This window comes from Bos grunniens, chromosome 11 (assembly GCF_055505025.1).
Source record: "Bos grunniens cultivar Pamir isolate PY7600 chromosome 11, Bosgru_T2T1.0, whole genome shotgun sequence".
Taxonomy (NCBI): Eukaryota; Metazoa; Chordata; class Mammalia; order Artiodactyla; family Bovidae; genus Bos; species Bos grunniens.
Window position 1 is genome coordinate 57,756,833 of NC_141175.1, and position 21,361 is coordinate 57,778,193.

General features: G+C 43.0%; 1 long non-coding RNA gene across 1 annotated transcript; it reads right to left on the reverse strand.

The window, feature by feature from the left end:
• Positions 1 to 1,757: 1,757 nt before the first annotated feature.
• Positions 1,758 to 17,603, reverse strand: LOC147363108 (uncharacterized). Its single transcript, XR_015136773.1, has 3 exons — positions 17,486 to 17,603; positions 2,364 to 2,451; positions 1,758 to 1,900 (listed from the first exon to the last, which is right to left on the reverse strand). It is a non-coding gene; the product is annotated as an uncharacterized LOC147363108 (long non-coding RNA).
• Positions 17,604 to 21,361: the final 3,758 nt, after the last annotated feature.

Here is a 21,361-nt window from a genome sequence, read left to right on the forward strand (position 1 = left end):
ATGCACCACATTAACGCAAGATGTTAGTTATAGGAGAAACTGTGTGGGAGGTTGGTATTGTGGGAACTCCCTTTACTATCCACTCATTTTTCTATAAATCTAAGACTGTTCTAAAAGTGATCTGTTAATTTTTTTAAATATGAATATTTAATTGATGGATAGCATTGTGATATGTGTGGTCAGTTGATTCAATCATGTCTAACTCTTTGTGACCCTATGGACTCTTGCCCACCAGGCTCCTCAGTCCCTGGGACTCTCCAGGCAAAAGTACTGGAATGGGATGCCATGCACTTCTCCAGGGGATCTTCCCAATGCAGGGACTGAACCCACGTCTCCTGCATTACAGGCAGATTCTTTACCGCTGAGCTACCAGGGTATCCCAGCATTGTGATATAAGTAACCATAAATGTTTTCCCCCATGATTTCCTGATACCTGATGAACCTCTCTATCCAGCAGCTAAACCAAGAGTATTCCCCCTCCTTTGGTTAATATCTATGCTGTGCTTAGTCACTCAGTCATTTCTGACTCTTTGGGACCCCATGGTCTGTAGCTCACCAGGCTCCTCTGTTCATGGGGATTCTCCAGGCAAGAATGCTGGAGTGGGTTGCCATGCCCTCCTCCAGGGGATCTTCCCAACCCAGGGATCAAACCCAGATTTCCCACTTTGCAGGCGGATTCCTCACCAACTGAACTACCAGGGAAGCCCAACGTAAGGAGCGCCGAGGAAGCTGCAAGCCGATCAGAATGGGATTCGAACCCATGGGTGCAGAGCACAATGGATTAGCAGTCCATCGCTTTAACCACTCAGCCCTTTGGTTAATGGCAGAGAAATTATAGAGAAATGAAGAAAAGAGACTGAGTTTTGGCTTTGGGGTTTCAAAAATCCAAAGATGATTTAGAAGACTATTCATTCCATTTTTTTCCATGGAGAAATAAGGGGGAAAAAATGTCTTGGAATGAGAGAGAAGAGCTGAAGGGGAAGCAGGAGAGTTAAAAAGACCTGAGAGTCTCAACATCTCAGTTCACCCAAGTGGCCTTAACCATAGACTGGGTGGCTTAGATGACAAATATTGATTTCTCACAGTTCTAGAAGTTGGAAAGTCCAGCATCAAAGTGCTGGCAGGGCTTCCCTGATGGCTCAGTGGTAAAGAATCCACCTGCCAATGCAGGGGACATGGGTTTTACCCTTGATCTGGGAAGATTCTACATGTCATGGGGCAACTAAGCCTGTGTACTGTAACTCCTGAACCTGAGCTCAGCAGCCGCAACTACTGAAGCCCCTGCACCCTAAAGCCCATGTTCTGCAAAAAGTGAAGCCACCTCAATTAGAAGCCCGAGCACTGCACAGTCAAAAATAAATTAATTAATTAAATTACTATTTTTTAAAAAGGTGCTGATAGATTCTGTGTCTAGTAAGGGCCCTCTTCCTGGATTACAGATAGTAACCTTCTCCTTACATCCTCACATGGCCTTTTCTTGGTGTGTGCACAAGGAGAGGGAAAGATCTCATGTCTCTTTCTCTTTTTATAAGCACACTAATCTCATCATGAAGGCCCCACCCTCATGACCTCATCCAACCATAAAGCACCTCCCAGACCCATCTCCAAATACCATAACGTCAGGCATTAGGTCTTCAACATATTAATTCGGGAGGGACACAGTTTTCAGTCTGCAGCAGCTCCCAAGCTTCAAGAGAGGTCAAGGAAAGGGGGTAATGCAGAGAGGTGTGTGATGGTCCAAGGGCAGAGTGGCCTACCTTTCCCTTCTTGGGGAAGGAGGGCCTCTGCGGTTCCCCAGTGCCCAGCATGACAGGAACACGGAGCAGGAAGAGGCCCAAGAGGACTCTGATCTTCCAGGCAGGTGCTGAGGAAGCATGGCCAAATTTCTCCTCTGCAGGAGCTGTGATAGAACCAGACCTGTGAGGACCCTCAGTCAGCAGAAGCAACGACACAGCAGAGACCTTCGTGGACCAGAAGGACAATGACCACCACAGTGGACACCAGCCTGACAGACAACAGCAAGGATGGGCTCCTTATCCAAACCCTCACCTGATGCCATAATCCCCTCCACGTTCCTCAAAAATTAGACTAACTCTAAAAATTAATCAAGAAACCCTAACTGAAAAATAGAAGTTGGTTGAATTCTTTAAGTACACATAATTACATTTCAGGACTTCCCCAGCACTCCAGTGGTCCAGTGGTTAAGACTCTGCACTTCCACTGCAGGGGACATGGGTTCCGTCCCTGGTTGGGGAACTTGGATCCCCACATGCCACATGGCAAGAGATAAAAAGGAAATTACATTTCTGTATACCTGCCTGAGTTTGTGGGTTAGGATTCGCTCACACAAAGACTAGACAAACCTTCTTTGTTTCAGTCTCCAGGTTCAGGATGGTCTCTCATTTCATTCTTTTCTCGTCAAAAACATTCATCATAACTTTCATTAAATGCCTTAAAGAAAAAAAGTGTTTTTTAAAATATAGCATGTTAATGTTTTCTCTTTTAAAACAGGATGTGTACACATCTATATACACTTCTTAGTGTGCTAGAGTATCATTTATCTCCATTATACCACCATCTACGAAGAAGATTTCCCCAAACCCTCAGTATAGTTATTTGATAATTGAGTACTAAATATTTATTTTAAAAATCTTATTCAGTTGAGTTCAGTCACTCAGTCGTGTCTGACTCTGCAACCCCATGAATCGCAGCACGCTGGGCTGTCCCTGTCCATCACCAATTCCCGGAGTTCACTCAAACTCATGTCCATCGAGTTGGTGATGCCATCCAGCCATCCCATCCTCTGTCGTCCCCTTTTCCTCCTGCCCCCAATCCCTCCCAGCATCAGGGTCTTTTCCAATGAGTCAACTCTTCGCATGAGGTGGCCAAAGTACTGGAGTTTCAGTTTTAGCATCAGTCCTTCCAATGAATACCCAGGATTGATTTCCTTTAGAATGGTCTGGTTGGATCTCCTTGCAGTCCAAAGGATTCTCAAGAGTCCTCTCCAACACTACACTTCAAAAGCATCAATTCTTTGGTGCTCAGCTTTCTTCACAGCTTTCTTCAACTCTCACATCCATACATGACCACTGGGAAAACCATAGCCTTGACTAGACAGATCTTTGTTGGCAAAAGTAATATCTCTGCTTTTGAATATGCTATCTAGGTTGGTCATAAATTTCCTTCTAAGGAGTAAGCATATTTTAATTTCATGGCTGCAATCACCATCTGCAGTGATTTTGGAGCCCCAGAAAATAAAGTCTGACACTGTTTCCACTGTTTTCCCATCTATTTCCCATGAACTGATGGGACCAGATGCCATGATCTTCATTTTCTGAATGTTGAGTTTTAAGCCAACTTTTTCACTCTCCACTTTCACTTTCATCAAGAGGCTTTTTAGTTCCTCTTCACTTTCTGCCATAAGGGTGGTGTCATCTGCATATCTGAGGTTATTGATATTTCTCCCGGCAATCTTGATTCCAGCTTGTGCTTCTTCCAGCCCCACGTTTCTCATGATGTATTCTGCATATAAGTTAAATAAGCAGGGTGACAATATACAGCCTTGACATACTCTTTTTCCTATTTAGAACCAGTCTGTTGTTCCATGTCCAGTTCTAATTGTTGCTTCCTGACCTGCATATGGGTTTCTCAAGAGGCAGGTCAGGTGGTCTGATATTCCATCTCTCAGAATTTTCCACAGTTTATTGTGATCCACACAGTCAAAGGCTTTGGCATAGTCAATAAAGCAGATGTTTTTCTGGAACTCTCTTGCTTTTTCCATGATCCAGCGGATGTTGGCAATTTGATCTCTGGTTCCTCTGCCTTTTCTAAAACCAGCTTAAACATCAGGAAGTTCACGGTTCACATATTGCTGAAGCCTGGCTTGGAGAATTTTGAGCATTACTTTACTAGCGTGTGAGATGAGTGCAATTGTGCGGTAGTTTGAGCATTCTTTGGCATTGTCTTTCTTTGGGATTGGAATGAAAACAGACCTTTTCTAGTCCTGTGGCCACTGCCAAGTTTTCCAAATTTGCTGGCATATTGAGTGCAGCACTTTCACAGCATCATCTTTCAGGATTTGAAATAGCTCAACTGGAATTCCATCACCTCCACTAGCTTTGTTCGTAGTGATGCTTTCTAAGGGCCACTTGACTTCACATTCCAGGATGTCTGGCTCTAGGTGAGTGATCACATCCATCATGATTATCTTGGTCATGATGATCTTTTTTGTACAGTTCTTCTGTGTATTCTTGCCACCTCTTCTTAATATCTTATGCTTCTTTTAGGTCCGTACCATTTCGGTCCTTTATTGAGCCCATCTTTGCATGAAATGTTCCCTTGGTATCTCTAATTTTCTTGAAGAGATCTCTAGTCTTTCCCATTCTGTTGTTTTCCTCTATTTCTTTGCATTGACCGCTGATCTTTGGAACTCCACATTCAGATGCTTATATCTTTCCTTTTCTCCTTTGCTTTTCGATTATTACTGCATACGTGAACCGTGAACTTCCTGATGTTCAAGCTGGTTTTAGAAAAGGCAGAGGAACCAGAGATCAAATTGCCAACATCCGCTGGATCATGGAAAAAGCAAGAGAGTTCCAGAAAAACATCTATTTCTGCTTTATTGACTATGCCAAAGCCTTTGACTGTGTGGATCACAATAAACCGTGGAAAATTCTAAAAGAGATAGGAATACCAGACCACCTAATCTGCCTCTTGAGAAATTTGTATGCAGGTCAGGAAGCAACAGTTAGAACTGGACATGGAACAACAGACTGGTTCCAAATAGAAAAGGAGTACGTGAAGGCTGCATATTGTCACCCTGTTTATTTAACTGACATGCAGAGTACATCATGAGAAATGCTGGACTGGAAGAAACACAAGGTGGAATCAAGATTGCCGGGAGAAATATCAATAACCTCAGATATGCAGATGACACCACCCTTATGGCAGAAAGTGAAGAGGAACTAAAAAGCCTCTTGATGAAAGTGAAAGAGGAGAGTGAAAAAGTTGGCTTAAAGCTCAACATTCAGAAAACAAAGATCATGGCATTTGGTGCCATCACTTCATGGGAAATAGATGGGGAAACAGTGGAAACAGTGTCAGACTTCATTTTCTGGGGCTCCAAAATCACTGCAGATGGTGACTGCAGCCATGAAATTAAAAGATGCTTACTCCTTGGAAGGAAAGTTATGACCAACCTAGATAGCATATTCAAAAGCAGAGACATTACTTTGCCAACAAAGGTCTGTCTAGTTAAGGCTATGGTTTTTCCTGTGGTCATGTATGGATGTGAGAGTTGGACTGTGAAGAAGGCTGAGCACCGAAGAATTGATGCTTTTGAACTGTGGTGTTGGAGAAGACTCTTGAGAGTCCCTTGGACTGCAAGGAGATCAGCCCTGGGATTTCTTTGGAAGGAATGATGCTGAAGCTGAAACTCCAGTACTTTGGCCACCTCATGCAAAGAGTTGACTCATTGGAAAAGACTCTGATGCTAGGAGGGATTGGGGGCAGGAGGAGAAGGGGATGACAGAGGATGAGATGGCTGGATGGCATCACTGACTCAATGGATGTGAGTCTGGGTGAACTCTGGGAGTTGGTGATGAACAGGGAGGCCTGGCATGTGCGATTCATGGGGTCGCAAAGAGTCGGACATGACTGAGCGACTGAACTGAACTGAACTGAAATATGATTCACAACAAAGCAGTATAGCATATATCAGAATTACATTTCCTTTCTTGATCAAATGTTTTTCCTGTAATTAGTCATTGCTTCATATTTTCCTTAGTGTTCTATCAATTCATTCTGAAGCTTTCAAGCCTCTCAACATGATCAAATTTATTTTCATGTTTAATTATTTTCTGTTTTCATTTTTATTTTTTAACAACTTATTGAGGTTTAAAGACAATAAACTGTACAATTTAAAACATTTAATTTGAGAAATTGTGGCATATGTATATACACCTGTGAAATAATCTCCACAGTCAAGGAAATGAACAACTTCATTCTGTTCTTTGGTAAACCCTCCTCCCCACCTTTGCTTAAATTTATGCTTCTTCCCCAAACAGTGATCCTCTTTCTCTCACTATAGATTAGCCTGCCTTCAAAAAATTATATAAATGGAATCACATATTAAAAAAAAAAACACAGGGTGGGGACTTCCCTGGTGGTCCAGTGGCTAGGAATCCTCCTTGCAATGCAGGCATCATGGGTTTGATCCCTGGTTGAGGAAGTAGGATCCCACATGCCCTGGAGAAACTAAGCCTGAGAGCTGCAATGAAATATCCTGTGTGCTGCAACTAAGACCTGATACATACAAATTAATTAATTAAAAAACAACAGGGTGTGTAGCAACACATTCAGAGATGCATGTTAACTCAGCATTTGAAATGTCTTCCTAGATAACACAATCTACCCAGAATCAGCAGTTCTTCCAAATGACATTTCTGGTACACAAATAGAGTGGAGAAGAAAACTCGGTTAAATCGATTTGCTCTCTTTGGTAACGAGAATGATCTGAACAGATTGCTGCCATACACAGAAACTTCTCAGTGTGGACTGCTCTACCCACCCAAGAGTATTTTCTCTTGCATGCATGCGTATTAAGTCACTTCAGTCATGTCCTACTCTTTGTGACCCTATGTACTGTAGCCTTTCAGGCTCCCCTGATTCTTTAGGCAAGAATACTGGAGTGGGTTGCCATACCCTCCTCCAGAGAATCTTCCTGACCTAGGGATCGAACCTGCATCTCTTATGTCTCCTGCATTGGCAGGCTGGTTCTTTACCACGAGCACCACCGACCCTCCATCTCACCCCATCTCACACCCACTCCAAGTTTCCCTTGTGTACCTGGTGCTTGAAACTTCATCATCTTTCCTTACCCTATATACAGCCCTGACTGGGCGATTATATAGTAACTGTATATACTTATATATGTAACTAGATATGATTACATATTATCTATATATAATTATTATTTTATTTTATTTTTAGAGGATAGAAAGAAATATGAGATACAGGGCTAACCACTTGAATGTAATGAAAAATAGTTAACTTTTATTGGGTGATTACTTTGTGCTAGGTTTTCCATTTATTAATCCTTTTAATCCTCACAGTCCTATGAAAGAGGTGCCATTATGATTCCAATTTTTTAAAATAAGGACAATGAGGCACAGAGAGGTTAAGCAATTTGTGAAGCAAGGCCACGCACACAGGAATCCAACTCCAAAGGCCATGCCAATAATAAAGACTGCGGTTTACTGCCTCCCATCATGTGGGTCTCATTTACTAATATTTATATATGTTATTTACTCTTATTATAATACTACAAGTTAGACATCATCCTCATGAGAAATTTGTGGCCAACTATTAAATGGTAGCAGTGGAATTTCACTCTCAGAAAATTTTCCATCACATTGCTAGAATGCAAGATCAATGAAAGCAGATGTATTTTTCACTTTTGCTCATGGCTGTTTCCCCAGCACTGAGAACATTGACTAGCACATAGCAGGTACTGAATATACATGTGTTGAATAAATGAAGGCTTCCACTGCTATTAGTGCCAAGACAAGCAACAGTTACTGTCAGGAGATTAGAATCCCTTACCCATGCAAACAGTCTTGGTTTCATTGTGCAAGATCCAGAGGTCTCTCACACCATTTGTAGCTCAGGCACTTCAACTTACATATGAGGGGGAGTTACACTGCAAGGAGATCCAACCAGTCAATCCTAAGGGAAATCAACCCTGAACATTCATTGGAAGGACTGATGCTGAAGCTCCAATCCTTTGGCCACCTGATGCGAAGAACTGACTCATTGGAAAAGACCCTGATGCTGGGAAAGATTGAAGGTAGAAGGAGAAGGGGATGAAAGAGGATGAGATGGCTGGATGGCATCACCAACTTGATGGACATGAGTTTGAGCAAGCTCTGGGAGTTGGTGACGGACAGGGAAGCCTGGTGTGCTGCAGTCCATGGGGTCAAAAAGAGTTGGACACAACTGAGCGACTGAACTGAATTCTATGATATACATCTACTCATCTAATTGCCATCTTCTTCCAGAAAGGGTTTGAGGCAGTTTCCAGTCTTATAACCAAAGAGAAATTTAAAACTGTGGCAAAAAAAAAAAAAAAAATGAAGATGAATACAAAGTAAAGCCAAGAATGGGGCTCAATAATTCAGGGCCTAAGAAACTCAGTGCTTGCTTTGTTGTTCAGTTGCTAAGTCATGTCTGACTCTTTGCGACCTCAAGGATTGCAGCAGGCAAGTCTCCCCTGTTCTTCACTATCTCCCAGAGTTTGCTCAAATTCGTGTCCTTGAGTCAGTGATGCTATCTAATCATCTCATCCTTCCCCACCCTCTTCTCCTTTTACCTTCAATATTCCCCAGCATCAGGGTCTTTTCCGGTGAGTCAGCTCTTCACATCAGGTGGCCAAAGTATAGGAGCTTGAGCTTCAGCATCAGTCCTTCCAGTGTATATTCAGGGTTTATTTCCCTTAGGATTGCCTGGTTTGATCTCCTTGCAGCTCAAAGGATTCTCAAGATTCTTCTCCAGCATCAAAATTAGAAAGCACCAATTCTTCAGCACTCAGCCTTCTTTATGGTCCAACTCTCACATGCAGAAATGACTACTGGGAAAACCATAGCTTTGACCATATGGACTTTCATCTGCAAAGTGATGTGTCTGCTTTTTAATATGCTGTCTAGGGTTGTCACAGCTCTTCTTCCAAGGAGCAAGTGTCTTTTAATTTCATGGATGCAATCACTTGCTGCAGTGATTTTTGGAGCCCAAGAAAAGAAAATCTGTTATTGCTTTCACTTTTTTCCCTTCTATTTGCTATAAAGTGTTGGGACCAGATGCCATGATATTAGTTTTTTGAATGTTGACTTTTAAGCCAGCTTTTTCACTCTCCTTTTCACCCTCACCAAGAGGCCCTTTATTTCCTCCAAGTTGAAAAAAGAAAAAAGAGGCTTTTTAATTCCTCTTCACTTTCTGCTTTCAGAGTGGTATCATCTGCATATCTGAGGCTGTTGTTATTTCTCCTGGCAATCTTGATTCCAGCTTGGTATTCATCCAGCCCAGCATTTAGCACGATGTACTCTGCATAGAGGTTAAATAAGCAGGGTGACAATATATAGCCTTAATATACTCCTTTTCCAATTTTGAACCAGTCAGTTGTTCCACATAAGGTTCTGACTGTTGCTTCTTGACCCACATACAGGTTTCTCTGGAGACAGCTTAGGTGGTCTGGTATTCCTGTCTCTTAAAGAATTTTCCACAGTTTGCTGTGATCCACATAGTCAAAGGTTTTAGCGTAATCAATGAAGCAGATCTAGATGTTTTTCTGGAATCCCCTTATTTTCTCAATGATCCAACAGATGTTGACAATTTGATCTCTGGTTCCTTTGCCTTTTCTAAATCCAGCTTGTACATCTCAAAGTTCTCAATTCATGTACTGTTGGCTTTAACGACTTTGAGCTTAACCTTACTAGCATGTGAAATGAGTGCAATTGTACAGAGTTTGAATATTCTTTGGCATTGCCTTTCTTTGAAATTGGAGTGAAAACTGACCTTTTACAGTCCTGTGGCCACTGCGGTTTTCCAAATATATCAGCAAATTTGGAAAACTCAAAAATCTCAATAAAAGCCTTAAATTGGGTGGTGGTTACAAGTTCAAGGTCTAGAGTCAGATAGACCTGCTAGTTACTAGGTCTGAGATCTGGGTCAACTTACTTGAAACTGCAGTTTGTACTCATTGCTATGGCCACTGAGAAAGTCTCTACTTGTCAGCCATCTTTGAGTCAGTCTTTTTAGATTTTTCTACCTGAGGGGAGCTCTGGAGTGGCTGAGCCTGTCACATGGCAGCAACCTGGCTGCCAGGGACAAAGCATCTGGCCACCTTTCAGGTTCTACTTTGCTCCCTATTAAAGTGCACACATTGGGAGATGCTCCGAAAATAGGAAGGAATACAACTAAAATGACACTTAGTATATATTATATATGGTGGTGGTGGTGGTTTAGTCGCTAAGTTGTGTCTGACTCTGTGACCCCATGAACTGTAGCCCTCCATCCAAACTCCTGTCCAAGGAATTCTCCAGGCGAGAATACTGGAGAATACTGGAGTGGGTAGTCATTTCCTTCTCCAGGGGATCTTCCCAACCCAAGGATCAAACCTGGGACTCCTGCATTGCAGGTGGATTCTTCACCAATTGAGCCACCAGGAAGCCCTCCATAAATTTTATACACACACACACACATACAAATGAAAAAATTAAGATGAAAAAGCTAAAAGTGGGTACCTCTGGTAGGATGGTAGGATTATGGGTATTTTTTTTCCCATTTTTGCCTTTCTATCTAACCCAAATGTTTATAGAAGTCAATAGAACAGCCACCGGGCTGGCTCTACTCAAAAAACAGATAATAACAAGTGTTGACAAGGATGTGGAGAAATTGGAACCCTTATACACAACTAAAGAGAATGCAAAATGTGCAGTCACTTTAGAAAACAGTCTAGCAGTTCCTCAGATGATTATAGAACGACCACAATACCCAGCAATTCCACCCCCAGATATATTCCCTATACAAATAGAAATATGTGTCCACATACACACTTGCACATAATGAATGGATAAGCAAAATGAGGCATATATCTATGGTGGAGTATTATTCTGCCTTAAAAAAGAAAGAAATTTTGATACATGCTACATGAGTGAAATTTGATGACATGATAAATAAAACGTCAGTCATAAAAGGATAAGTATTGTATGATTCTGCTTAAATGAGGTACTAAGAACAGGCAAAGTCACTGAGACAGAAAGTAGAATGGTGATTGTCAAGGGCTACCAGGAGGGTAGAATGAGGCATTATTGTTTAACGGATACAGTTTCAACTGGGGAAGATAAAGAAAAGTCTGGACATAGGTAGTGGTGGTGGTTGTACAACAATGTGAAAGTACTTCAGACTTCATGCTTCTGAACTGTACATTTAGAAATGACTAACCTGGCAAATTTTGTGTTTATGTCTATTTTATCATAATTTTAAAAATAATTACCAAAAGCTTTTAAAAGAAGTGGATATAAAAGAAATACAGTTCTATAAATATAAGCAAATTATTTTATACACTTAAAATTCTACAGTAATTTTTAAATGTTTAAAATGGTAAATATTCATAATGTATACTTTACCACAATGAAGAAAAAACCAGACACGAATGTTCACAGCAGCACTATTCACAATAGTCAAAAAGTAGGAACAATCCAAATGTCCATCGACTGATAAAGAGATAAACAAAACATAGTCTATCCAGGGAGCTTCCATGGCTGCTGAGTGGTTAAGACCCCTTGATCCTGGTCAAGGAACTAAGACTCCACATGCCACTGCTGCTGCTGCTAAGTCACTTCAGTCGTGTCCGACTCTGTGCGACCCCAGAGACAGCAGCCCACCAGGCTCCCCCATCCCTGGGATTCTCCAGGCAAGAACACTGGAGTGGGTTGCCATTTCCTTCTCCAATGCATGAAAGTGGAAAGTGAAAGTGAAGTCGCTTAGTCGTGTCTGACTCTTCATGACCCCATGGATTGCAGCCTACCAGGCTCCTCCACCCATGGGATTTTCCAGGCAAGAGTACTGGAGTGGGGTGCCATTGCCTTCTCCGCCACATGCCACTCAGTTCAGTTCAGTTCAGTTGCTCAGTCTTGTCCGACTCTTTGCGACCCCATGAATCGCAGCATGCTAGGTCTCCCTGTCCATCACCAACTCCTGGAGCTCACTCAGACTCACATCCATCAAGTCAGTGATGCCATCCAGCCATCTCATCCTCTGTCGTCCCCTTCTCCTCCTGCCCCCAATCCCTCCCAGCATCAGAGTCTTTTCCAATGAGTCAACTCTTCGCATCAGGTGGCCAAAGTACTGGAGTTTCAGCTTTAGCATCATTCCTTCCAAAGAAATCCCAGGGCTGATCTCCTTCAGAATGGACTGGTTGGATCTCCTTGCAGTCCAAGGGACTCTCAAGAGTCTTCTCCAACACCACAGTTCAAAAGCATCAATTCTTCGGTGCTCAGCTTTCTTCACAGTCGAACTCTCACATCCATATATGACCACTGGTAATACCATAGCCTTGACTAGACGAACCTTTGTTGGCAAAGTAATGTCTCTGCTTTTGAATATGCTATCTAGGTTGGTCATAACTTTTCTTCCAAGGAGTAAGCATCCTTTAATTTCATGGCTGCAGTCTAGGTGCAGCCAAAAATACATATATAGTATGTCCATACAACAAACTGTTATTCAGCAATAAAAAGGAACAGTGTACTGACGCATGTCACAACACTGATGAAACTTGAAGATATTAAGCTTAAGACAAAAGCCATGTATGGCATAATTCCATTTACATGGAACGACATAATACACAGATCTATCTGTAGGAAATGAAAGTGGTGCCTGGGGCTGGGGAACCTTTCTCCTGGGGAGCAAAAGTAAATGACTACCCACTCCAGTATTCTTCAGTGGAGTTCTGCTGGCTATGTTTCTTTTGGAAATGATGAAAACTTTCTGATTGTGGTGGTTGCCCAACTCTGTGAATCTATTAAAAGCCGTGAGTTGTACGATCTAAACAGGCAAATTTGGAGGGTGTGTGAATTTTGTCTCAATATAAGTGTTACTAAAAACAGTAAATGGGATGGGGGCGGGAGAAGCAATCTTAAAAGGCATAAACAATTTTAAATAATTTTGAAATGCTGAAAGGTAGAGACACAGATTAAATAATAAAATCAACCAAAACAAAAATTAAAACATTCAAATCTAGGGCTGATCTCTGTTTGAGACGCCATATTCATAAAATAGTTTTTGGTTTCATAGGGCACTGGGAACTTGCCCGGTATAAGGTTTCTGTGGTCTGAATGTTTGTGTCCCTCCCAATTCATAGGTTGAAATCTGAAACCCCAAGGTGATGATATTAGCAGGTAGGGGCCTTTGGGAGGTGATTGGATCATGAGGATGGAGCCCTCATGAATCAGATTTAGTGCCATATAAAAGACACCCCACAGAGCTCCCCAGCCATATAAGTACACAGCAAGAAGACAGGTATCTATGAACCAGGAAGCAAGCCCTCAATAAACCCTGAATCTGCCGGCTCAATGAACTTGTACTTTCCAGCCTCCCAGAATGGTGAGACATAAATTTCCATTGTTGGGGCTTCCGTGGTGGTCCAATGGTTAAGAATCCATCTGCTAATGCAGGGGATATGGGTTCGATCCCTGGTCCGTGAGGATCCCACATGCTGCGAGGCATTTAGACCATGAAACCCTAAAATATCCTTAATATTCATATTTAAAACTCTACATATTTTCTAGGCAAATATCTGCCACACAGTGTTAATCACTGGGTCATGTCTGACTCTTTGCAACCCCACGGACTGTAGCCCACCAGGTTCCATGGGATTCCCCAGGCCAGAATACTGAACTGGGTTGCCATTCCCTTCTCCAGAGGATCTTCCTGATCCAGGGATCAAACCCAGGTCTCCTGCACTTCAAGCAGATTCTTTACCATCTGATATTTTTAAAGTCAAATTTAAAAAATGCTCTCCGATTCTTGGCTAAATTTAAAATGTGAATCAGTAAAGAAAAGGCTTAGTGGGGAGAGAGGCAAGGGACAAAATTCCTCCCTGGAGGGAAAACAAGTCTAGATTTCAAAACTACCGGGAACAGGTTTCCTCAAGCCACCTTGGGCTTGAGTGTGCTACCACAACAGGACATCAGTGAGGTTTAGAGGGTACTTGAGACTTCCACCCAGGGCTTCCCTGGTGGTTCAGCTGGTAAAGAAACTTCCTGCAATGCAGGAGACCTGGGTTCGATCCCTGGGTCAGGAAGATCCCCTGGAAAAGGGAATGGCAACCCATTCCAGTATTCTTGCCTGGAGAATTCCATGGACAGAGGAGCCTGGTGGGCTATATAGTCTGTGGGATCGATCACAAACAGTCAAGACACCATGAAGCGACTGACACACTGAGACCCTGCCCTGGTGGTGACCTGTGGCCGTTACACTTTGGTTTCAGTTTTAAGCACGTGGCTTAAAAGGGGACTTTCCTCATCAGAGCAGGAAGATTTGACAGCGGGAACAGCCCCACAGCAAGGACACAGGGAGCTGAGTTCAAACAGCTGGGGAGCAATAAGCCTAAGATGCTCGATTGTCCACACAGCTGCCAGCAGCTGGAACCAGCCAGGGGCCCCTGAGATCGGAGACTCAGGACGTGATACAGACCAAACCCTGAGGCTTGTGAAAGCACAGAGCCTTTTATAGGGTGTGGAACAGGAAATGAAAGCTGACATTAGACTGAGCAGCTACGGTAACACTGAAAGTTCAGGCTAAGTCCTCGTGAAGAAAGATGCCCCAGGTGGCCTTTCTGCAACAGACTTACCCAGAGCAATAGCTCACCCTCCCAGAGACACAAATTGCCATCCCCCTCCCCCTCCTCACCTTAGGAAAAGAAGGAGAGGGGTGTCTTTTAAAAAAAAGGAAAATAGATAATATATTGAAACTTTAAGTGATGAAAGTACACACTGCGGGCTTCCTTGGTGGTCCAGTGGTTAAGAATCCGCCTTGTAATGCAAGGAACACTGGTTTGATTCCCCTGTCGGTCCCGGAAGATCCCACATGCTCCGGAGCAACCAAGCCCATGAGCCACAACTACTAAGCCTGTGCTCTAGAGCCTGTGCCTTGCAACAAGAGAAGCACCTCAGTGAGAAGCCAGTGCGTTGCAACAAAATGTAGCCCCCACTTGCTGCAACTATGGAAAGCCGACGTGCAGCAACGAAGACCCAGCACAGCCAAAAACTCATAAATAAATCTTAAAAAAAAAGTACACACTGAAACTTCCCTCTCACTGTCCCAGTTCCTCTTCCCAAAAGAACTGTTTCTTTTGTTTCCTCCCAGAACTAGTTTATACATATACAAGACACACACACACACATATATATATGATTTATCTTAATATACTTAAATATATATATTTTTTCTTAAAGGGTAGCTTATTATAACACAGTTCAGACACTTGCTTTTTCACTTCTCAGTGTGTCATGAAGAATGTTCCCAATCAGCACAAATACAGTTCCTCTTCGATTTTATAGTTGCATAGGATTCCTTTGTGTGGTTGCACCATCTCTTTTATTCATGTTGAACATTAAGATTATTTTCAGTCTTTGTTATTACTGACAGTGTTACAGTGAAAAAAACCTGTGCATAGGTAACTTCTTATGCATACAAAGAAAGGTACATTCCCGGAAGGAAAACTCTGGGAAAATTTTTGCTCCTTACTGTCAAATTTACCTACACAAAATCCATGCCAACTTTAACCCCCACTTGCAATTTAGAGCACATGTTCCAGGCAGGAATTGAGATAATTTCAACCCCACTGTGCTGAGAACCTGCCCAGGCAGCTCAGCCCCAGGGGAACAGGGATTCCTTCCTTCCTAAACTCTTCCTTTATGCCTGGAAATTCGCAGACATCAAATGCCAGATTGGGTCAGTCTCCCCAACTCTGGCCTGTGAACCCCACCAGAGCTAAAATTGGGCCTTATCCACCTTTGTGGCTCCAGGGTTTGGTCCTGAGCAGGTGATCAATAAATGTTTATTAGATGAGTGAAGAAATAAATAAACTGGGCTCCTAGCTTCCATCTAGGAAGAATTGGAAGCTGTAGAATAAGGACTAAAGCTGTATTAACCTTAAGAGATTTCTTGACTCTACAACTTCCCCATGTTCAAGGGTTTTGTCTTTGCATCTGTATTTCCCTAGAGAGATTAACATTTAAATATCAAAACCCCTCTATTTGGCTGTTGCTGAGTCACATCCTTTATAATAAACTGGTGAAGACAAGTAAAGTGTTTCTCTGAGCTCTATGAGCCACTCTAACAAATTGCTGAACCTGAATGGGGTGGGTGGTGTAGAAAGCCCCGATGTACAGCTGGTTGGTCAGATGTACACTTGGGAACCTGGGCCTTGCTACTGGCATCTGAAGTAGAGGCATGCTTGCAGGACTGAAGCCTTAACTTGTGGGATCTGACTAAATCCAGGTAAGTAGTATCAGAATTGAATTGAATCGTTGGACACCCAGCTGGTGTCTGGAGAGCTGGAGAATTGGCTATTGTGAGGAAAACACCCACACACTGATGTCAGAGAATCCTAAGGAAAAACAGCTCAGGCATCCCCAACTCCCAAACCAGAAAACCTGGCATGATGCCACACCACACTGCCCACCCTTACTGCAAACTCTGCATAAGAACTTGTCAAGTTATCCTGATTCAACCTCCCAAATAGCTGTCATCTCCTATCTTTACCTTTTATTCATCAATTTACTTATCCAGTTCAATATTTACTAATTACCTTTTCTGTGCCAGGTTTTATGCCAGGGATTGGAAACCAAAGACTAATGAGACTGGCCCCTGCCTTGCTGCTGCTGCTAAGTCACTTCAGTCGTGTCCAACTCTGTGCGACCCCATAGACGGCAGCCCACCAGGCTGCCCCGTCCGTGGGATTCTCCAGGCAAGAACACTGGAGTGGGTTGCCATTTCCTTCTCCAATGCATGAAAGTGAAAAGTGAAAGTGAAAGTGAAGTCGCTCAGTCGTGTCTGACTCTTAGCGACCCCATGGACTGCAGCCTACTAAGCTCCTCCGTTCATGGGATTTTCCAGGCAAGAGTACTGGAGTGGGGTGCCATTGTCTTAGGAAGATTTAAGAACAAAAATACAACCATAAAGCAATGAGTTTCATGCAGAAACAAAGAAATGCTTATGGCCTCATGTAGCCCAGAGCAGGAGGCCAGCTGGGAGTGATGGGAATATCAGTGAACGTTTCTTTTCTTTTTAAATTACTTATTTATTTATTTTTGGCTGTGTTGGGTCCTAGTTGTGGTATGAAGGATCTTTGTGGTTGCAGAATGAAGGATTTAGTTCCCTGACCAGGGATCAAACCCAGGCCCCCTCCACTGGGAGTGCAGAGTCTTAGCCACTAGACCACCAGGGAAATCCTTCAGTGAACTTTTCTTAGTAGGATGATGCCTGCATTTTAAAATTTTAAAGGAGAATTGGCTATGCCAAGAGAAGGGAAGGGGAGATAGTGAGTAGAGTAGGCAGCTTTGATAATGAACCAGAGGTAAAGGCAGCATGGACAAGATATCATTAATGGATCTCCGCACCCATTGTCTTCCACCAGAAAATCTCTCTGAAGCTCAATTTGACTTCCTGTCTCCTCTGCTCGCAACACTCTGCTAGTTCCCCTTCCTGATCTATGGCCTCCTCTCAGCCTCACCTCTGTTCATAAAGTTCTCAGGGTGCCCTTGACAGTATTTCCTGTCTCTGGACCTTCACCTCTGCTCTTCTGTCTGCCTGGAATTTCCTGCCCTGCCTTGGTTGATGTGGCGAACCCCTATCCACCCTTCAGAGTGACTCAGCTGTGACTCAGACGTGACGTCTTACACACAGATCCCCTCCCACTCGAGCTCACCTCTGGAGTGCACGTATTCCAGGACTGCGAACCTCACTCATTCACGAGTTCTCCTTCCTGCTCCAACTGCAGGGGTATAAGACCTTCTGCACCCACTGGCTGGCCCACAGCAGTTCTTCAGCGAATGAGGAAACAAACGAGGGCTTCTGACCAGTGAATGTGCAGCTGATGACCCAGAAAGCAGAAGCTGCTGGAACATCCCTGAGACTATTTAGACCTAGAAAAGGTTCGATGTCAGGGGGAGGCGGGGGGTGTCGTGCTGACTAAAGGAGGCCTGAGCTGAGGCTGACACCTCGGTCTTCAGCCCTGCCTCACCACCTGGCTCCAGACACAGACTGGTGCCTTCCTACAAAGGTTCTGATCTGTCTTCTCAACCAGCCTGCCTCCTCTTTCTCCATGGATCCCTGTAGACTCTCATGTATAACCATGAGATGCCATGCCTTAGACATACTGCGTAATGGAGATTGTGTGGTTAATACAGTTATGAAATGTGTTCTATTTTATGTAGCATACAAATGTATTTGCATTATGACTAAGACTAGTAAAATTATTTTGTTTTAAAAAAAATCCCCATTGAATTTTACTTAATTACAAAAGCAAAGCTCTCTCAGTCCACAAGTTTCAACAAAGTCAAGAGGGCCTTTCCTGACAGTCCAGGGGTTAAGAGCTGAGCTTCCACTGCAGGGGGCATGGGTTCGACCCTTGGTCAGGGAACTAAGATCCTGTATGCCAGGAGGTGCAGCCAAAAATAAATAAATAAATACATAAAGTCAGGAAAAGAGCTCGTCTGTTTTAACCTCCCACTTCCCCAGTCCTAATCACCAGGTGTGACAAATTTTAACAGTTGGGTGTGTGTCTTGGAGACTTTCTGACCCACACAAAGGTGTGTGCAATTTTATCCCTTCTCCCCACAAAAATATACATGTATATATTTAAGTAACTTGATGTAAATCTTTGGTAAAACACCTAAAAAATCTATTTGATTTTTTTTAATAGCACATAGCCACATATCATATCAGACTGTCAGCAAACCATGGACTCCAGGCAAAGACAGCCCAGCACCTAAATAAAGCTTTACTGGCATACAGGCAAGCCCATTCATTTACATATTGTTTGTGGCGGGCTTTGCACTACAGTTGCTGAGATGAACAGTTGCATCAGAGACTCTATGGCCCCCAAAGCCTAAAACATTGCTATCTGGTCCTTTGCAGAAAAAGTGTGCCAAGGAATTCCTTGGTGGCCCAGGGGTTAGGGCTCCATGCCACTGCAGAGAGCACTCGTTCTATTCCTGGTCAGGGAACGAAGATCCTGCAAGCCACGCAGCATGGCTAATAATAATAATGATAAATAATAATAATAAAGGGTCTCTGAGTTGACAGACAGGAATAATTGCCAAAGTCCTTGAGATCTTGTTTTCATGAAAAAGAACCAGAACACTCACCAAAAAGCATCAAAGCACCCTCCAGGGGCCAGGATTAGGTGAAAACTCAGGGATATAAGACAATGAAAAAGAGATACTAGCAACTCTTGGAGATGATGGAACTCTGGCCTACTCTTGGAGATGATGGAACATAATAGAGCCCAAAAAAAGAAGGAAAGAAAAAGAAAGTTAACAATTACCAACCTTACACTAGACATGCAAGCTGAATACTCTATATACAGGCATGGTGTTCCAAGTATTAAATAACCATTATGGCATGGACATCAACCAACCAGAACAGACACAGACCTTGCTGTTGTTAGTTATCTAGTCACTAAGTTGTGTCCAATTCTTTGTGACCCCCATGGACTGAAGCAAGCCAGGCTTCCCTGTGCCTCACTATCTCAAGGAGTTTGCTCAAACTCATGTCCATTGAGTCAGTGATGCTATCCAACCATCTCATCCTCTGTCACCTCCTTCTCCTCCTGCCCTCAATCTTTCCCTGCATCAGGGTCTTTTCCAATTAGTTGGCTCTTCACATCAAGTGGCCAAAGTATTGGAGCTTCAGCTTCAGGAAAATTCCTTCTAATGAATATTTGGAATTGATTTCCTTTAGGATTGTTGGTTTGATCTTGCAGTCCAAGAGACTCTTGAGAGTCTTCTCCAGCACCACAATTCAAAAGCATCAGTCCTTTGGCACTCAGTCTTCTTTATGATTCAGCTCTCACATCTGCACATGACTACTGGAAAAATCATAGCTTTGACTATACAGAACTTTGTCAGGAAAGTGACGTCTCTGCTTTTTAATATGCTGTCTAGGTTTTTCATGGCTTTTCTTCCAAGGAGCAAGCATCTTTTAATTTTGTGGCAGGCCTTATTCATCAATAACTGGTATCACTGATCAGTGTGAGCTGCTGAATATCACACTATCCGTATTAACTCCAAATTTAATCCCCCCAGTAATATGCCACCTGACAGCCAAGAAAAGCAAACTTGAGGAAAAATATTGACCCACACAAAACTCCTCTTTCTTCCAAGAAGCCTCAGGGATAATCCCTTCCCCTCGGACTGCCAATGAAGCAATTATCAGAAGTTGTGCACAGTTTCAGACTGTACTGGGGAATATAAATATATGTGTGCTGGAAAATCCCATGGACGGAGGAGCCTGGAAGGCTGCAGTCCATGGGGTCGCAAAGAGTCGGACACCACTGAGTGACTTCATTTTCACTTTTCACTTTCATGCATTGGAGAAGGAAATGGCAACCCACTCCAGTGTTCTTGCCTGGAGAATCCCAGGGATGGGGCAGCCTGGTGGGCTGCCGTCTATGGGGTCGCACAGAGTCGGACACAACTGAAGCGACTTAGCAGCAGCAGAGTTAAAGTTATACATTGTTATAGGTATCTCCCCACAGATGATATACTAACAGCCAATAAATGTATGAAAAGATGCTCAAAAGCACTGGCAATTAAAGAAGTACAAATCAAAGACACAGTGAGGTATAGCTTTACACTCACTAGGATAGCTCTAGTAAAAGGATGCACAATGACAAGTGTTGGTAAGAATGTGTGGACACTGGAACCCTCATATACTGATGACAGGAACATTAAATTGTGCAGCCACTGTGGAAAACAGTTTGATACTTCCCCAAAAAGATAAACCTAGAACTACCTACCATAAATGACCTAGAAAGCCTACTCCTGGGTATACACTCGAGACATAAAAATGTGTCCACACAACAACTTGTACACAAAAGTTCATAGTAGCATTATTCAAGTAGCCAAAAGGTGGAAGCAACACAAACATCTAACAACGTATAAATGGGTAAACAAAATGTGATATATCCACATGCTGCTAAGTCACTTCAGTCGTGTCCGACTCTGTACGACCCCATAGACGGCAGCCCACCAGGCTCCCCCATCCCTGGGATTCTCCAGGCAAGAACACTGGAGTGGGTTGCCATTTCCTTCTCCAATGCATGAAAGTAAAAAGTGAAAATGAAGTCTCTCAGTTGTGTCCGACCCTCAGCGACCCCATGGACTGCAGCCTTCCAGGCTCCTCCATCCATGGGATTTTCTAGGCAAGATTACTGGAGTGGGGTGCCATTGCCTTCTCCGATATATCCACATAACAGAATATTATTCAGCCATAAAGAGAAACAAAAGTCCTGATAAATGCTACAACATGGATAAGACATAAAAACACTGTGCTAAGTGAAAGAACAGACATAAAAGGCCCCACACATATTGTATGATTCAATTTCTATGAAATATCCAGAATAGGCAAATCCAGGGACTGGAACTAAATTACGGATAGCCAGGGGCTGAGGGGAGGGGGAATTTAGAGTGACTGCTAATAGACTCAGGGTGATGAACTATTCTAGAATTGGGTAGTGGAGATGGTTGCACAATTCTGTGAATAAGTAAAAACTAGTAGGTTCACCCTTTAAAATGGTAAA